This window comes from Triticum urartu, chromosome 6 (genome assembly GCF_003073215.2).
Source record: "Triticum urartu cultivar G1812 chromosome 6, Tu2.1, whole genome shotgun sequence".
NCBI classification, from domain to species: Eukaryota; Viridiplantae; Streptophyta; class Magnoliopsida; order Poales; family Poaceae; genus Triticum; species Triticum urartu.
This window is the reverse complement of record NC_053027.1, coordinates 467,886,435-467,891,348: the sequence shown is the minus strand read 5'-3', so window position 1 is coordinate 467,891,348 and position 4,914 is coordinate 467,886,435.

The following is a 4,914-nucleotide window of genomic DNA, read 5'->3' as shown; positions in this document are numbered from 1 at the left end:
ATTAAAGTCATGCTAGTTGAGTAGTTGTGAATTTTAGAAACACTTGTGTTGAAGCTTGTGATTCCCGTAGCATGCACGTATGGTGAACCGTTATGTGATGAAGTCGGAGCATGATTTATTTATTGATTGTATTCCTTATGAGTGGCGGTCGGGGACGAGCGATGGTCTTTTCCTACCAATCTATCCCCCCTAGGAGCATGCGCGTAATACTTTGCTTTGATAACTTGTAGATTTGTGCAATAAGTATGTGAGTTCTTTATGACTAATGTTGAGTCCATGGATTATACGCACTCTCACCCTTGCACCATTGCTAGCCTCTCTAGTACCGTGCAACTTTCGCCGGTACCATAAACCCACGATATACCTTCCTCTAAACAGCCACCATACCTACCTATTATGACATTTCTATAGCCATTCCAAGATATATTTCCATGCAACTTTCCACTGTTCTGTCTATTATGACACACTCCATCATTGTCATATTGCTTAGAATGATCATGTAGTTGACATCGTATTTGTGGCAAAGCCACCGTTCATAATTCTTTCATACATGTCACTCTTGAGTCATTGCACATCTCGGTACACCGCCGGAGGCATTCATATAGAGTCATATCTTGTTCTAAGTATCGAGTTGTAATTTTTGAGTTGTAAGAAAATAAAAGTGTGATGATCATCATTATTAGAGCATTGTCGCAGTGAGGAAAGGATGATGGAGACTATGATTCCCCCACAAGTCGGGATGAGATTCCGGGGGAAAATTAAATAAAAGAGGTCAAAGAAGCCCAAATAAAAAAAGAAAAGGAGAAAAGAGACCATAAAAAAGAGAAGGCCCAAATAAAAAAATAAAAATAAAAAATGAGAGAAAAAGAGAGAAGGGACAATGTTTCTATCCTTTTACCACACTTGTGCTTCAAAGTAGCACCATGATCTTCATGATAGAGAGTCTCCTATGTTGTCACTTTCATATACTAGTGGGAATCTTTCATTATAGAACTTGGCTTGTATATTCCAATGACGGGCTTCCTCAAAATGCCCTAGGTCTTCATGAGCAAGCGAGTTGGATGCACACCCACTAGTTTCTTTTGTTGAGATTTCACATACTTATAGCTCTAGTGCATCCATTGCATGGCAATCCCTACTCACCCACATTGATATCTATTGATGGGCATCTCCATACCCCGTTGATACGCCTAGTTGATGTGAGACTATCTTCCCCTTTTTGTCTTCTCCACAACCACCATACTATTCCACCTATAGTGCTATATCCATGGCTCATGCTCATGTATTGCGTGAAGATTGAAAAAGTTTGAGAACATAAAAAGTATGAAACAATTGCTTGGCTTGTCATCGGGGTTGTGCATGATTTAAATATTTTGTGTGGTGAAGATGGAGCATAGACAGACTATATGATTTCGTAGGGATAGCTCTCTTTGGCCATGTTATTTTGAGAAGACATGATTGCTTTGTTAGTATGCTTGAAGTATTATTATTTTTATGTCAATATGAACTTTTGTCTTGAATCTTATGGATATGAATATTCATGCCACAATTAAGAAGAATTACATTGAAATTATGGCAACTAGCATTCCACATCAAAAATTATCTTTTTATCATTTACCTACTCGAGGACGAGCAGGAATTAAGCTTGGGGATGCTTGATACGTCTCCAACGTATCTATAATTTTTGATTGTTCCATGCTATATTATCTACTGTTTTAGGCAATATTGGGATTTATTTTCCACTTATATATTATTTTTGGGACTAACCTATTAACCGGAGGCCCAGCCCAGATTTGCTGTTTTATGCCTATTTCAGTGTTTTGAAGAAAAGGAATATAAGACGGAGTCGAAACGGAACGAAATCAACTGGAGAAGTTATTTTTGGAAGGAAACACACCTGATGGACTTGGACCCCACGTCAGAAGATATGGGAGCTGCCCACGAGGGTGGGGGGCGCCCCCTGCCTCGTGGGGCCCCCGTGGCTCCCCTAACGTGCTTCTTCTGCCTATATAACTCCATATACCCTAAAACTTCCAGAACGGAGATTAGATCGGGAGTTCCGCCGCCAGAAGCCTCCGTAGCCACCGAAAACCAATCTAGACCCGTTCCGGCACCCTGCCGGAGGGGGCAATCCTTCCCCGGTGGCCATCTTCATCATCCCGCTGCTCTCCATGACGAGGAGGGAGCAGTTCTCCCTCGGGGCCGAGGGTATGTACCAGTAGCTATGTGTTTGATCTCTCTCTCTCTCTCTCTCGTGTTCTTGATTAGGCACGATCTTGATGTATCGTGAGCTTTGATATTATAGTTGGATCTTATGTTTCTCCTCGCCCTCTTCTCTCTTGTAATGAATTGAGTTTCCCCTTCGGAGTTATCTTATCAGATTGAGTCTTTAAAGATTTGAGAACACTTGATGTATGTCTTGCCGTGCGTATCTGTGGTGACAATGGGATATCACGTGCCACTTGATGTATGTTTTGGTGACCAACTTGCGGGTTCATGAACCTATGCATAGGGGTCGGCACATGTTTTCGTCGTGATTCTCCGGTAGAAACTTTGGGGCACTCTTTGAGGTCCTTTGTGTTGGTTGAATAGATGAATCAGAGATTGTGTGATGCATATCGTATAATCATACCCACGGATACTTGAGGTGACATTGGAGTATCTGGGTGACATTAGGGTTTTGGTTGATTTGTGTCTTAAGGTGTTATTCTAGTACGAACTCTAGGGCCGTTTGTGACACTTATAGGAATAGCCCAACAGATTGATTGGAAAGAATAACTTTGAGGTGGTTTCGTACCCTACCATAATCTCTTCGTTCGTTCTCCGCTATTAGTGGCTTTGGAGTGACTCTTTGTTGCATGTCGAGGGATAGTTATGTGATCTAATTATGTTAGTATTGTTGAGGGAACTTACACTAGCGAAAGTATGAACCCTAGGCCTTGTTTCCTAGCATTTCAATACCGTTTACGCTCACTTTTATCATTCGTTACCTTGCTGTTTTTATATTTTCAGATTACAAAAACTATTATCTACCATCCATATACCACTTGTATCACCATCTCTTTGCTGAACTAGTGCACCTATACAATTTACCATTGTATTGGGTGTGTTGGGGACACATGAGACTCTTTGTTATTTGGTTGTAGGGTTGCTTGAGAGAGACCATCTTCATCCTACGCCTCCTACGGATTGATAAACCTTAGGTCATCCACTTGAGGGAAATTTGCTACTGTCCTACAAACCTCTGCACTTGGAGGCCCAACAACGTCTACAAGTAGAAGGTTGTGTAGTAGACATCACTATCCAAATTCTTTGCACCAAGTAGAGATACTACTTGTGCTTCCAAATATCCTGAAACCCAGTTTTGCCACGAGAGTCCACCATATCTACCTATGGATTGAGTAAGATCCTTCAAGTAAGTTGTCATTGTTGCAAGAAATAAAAATTTCTATCTAAATATGTATGATCTATTAGTGTGGAGAAAATAAGCTTTATACGAGCTTGTGATATGGAAGGAATAGAAGCGATAGACTACATAATAAAGGTACCTATCACAAGTAGCAATATAAAGTGACGTTCTTTTGCATTAAGATTTTGTGCCTCCAACCATAAAAGCACATGACATCCTCTGCTTCCCTCTTCGAATGGCATATCTTTTATTTTTGTCCTATACCTTATACAAGAGTCATGGTGAACTTCACCTTTCCTTTTTACATTTTATCCTTTGGCGAGCACTATATGTTGGAAAAATCCTGATATATATAGCTAATTGGATGCGGGTTTTCATAAAGCATTATTGTTCACATTATCCTTGAGGTAAAAGGTTAGGAGGCAAAACTATAAGCCCCTATCTTTCTGTGTGTCCGATTAAAACTTCATACCCATAAGTATCGCGTGAGTGTTAGCAATTGTGAAACACTAAATGATAGTTGAGTATGTGGACTTGCTAAAAAGCTCTTATATTGACTCTTTCCGATGTTATGATAAATTGCAATTTCTTCAGTGACTGACATTATAGTTTGCTATCTTTCAATGAAGTTTCTCATTCATACTTTACATTGTGAATGGATTGTTACTTTAGCATAAGAAACCATATCACTATATATATATATAGGGTCGCGCTATTCGTCACCCTGGGCGAGGAATAGTTATTCTTCACCCCCTCCATTTTACCATCAATGCACCGTAATTTTACGTTCCATAAGTTTTGTCTTAATTCCGACGCAAAAAGGGACCGTAAGAAAATATATAATCATCATAAAAAATATTTCATGTTATGTAAAATTACAAACGTAAAAACATAGTCTAAAATACACATAAACTGCAAATTTTCTTGTCTTATGACCTATATTTTTATTTTCTTATGTCAAATTTTACGTAGTGAATCAATAGGAATATAACTATTTGAATTCGAAACATAATTTCATTATGAAATGATCGTAAGATTACGTCGTGTGAAGAATAACTTATTCTGCGCCCTGGATGATGAATAGTAACACTATATATATATATACATGTGGGCTATTCTGTTACGCGTAACAGAATATTATTCGGTTAACCTTTTTGAACTGACGGTTTCAGGTGGTTGTACTGATGTTTTCGAAGCGGTTGAACTAATCCTTTCACTTGTGTTTAACATATCGTCTTCTTTAGTTCAAAAACTTTTTGTAATTTTTTTGTCGGAACATGGCGTGTAATATATCGTTGGAAAGCTCTTGGCAACCATATTTCAAGTATATTGAACGTTTTTGCAAAATCATTATGGTTTAAGAGAAGTTTTGAAAAAACCATTTTTTTCAAAACCGAAAACGTGAATCGTATTTTGGACTCAATTTTCAAACGGTTTGTCGGAATTGAGCAAATAAGATGGCGTTGGAAAGCTGGTGAAAATCCACATCTTCCATATATGTATTG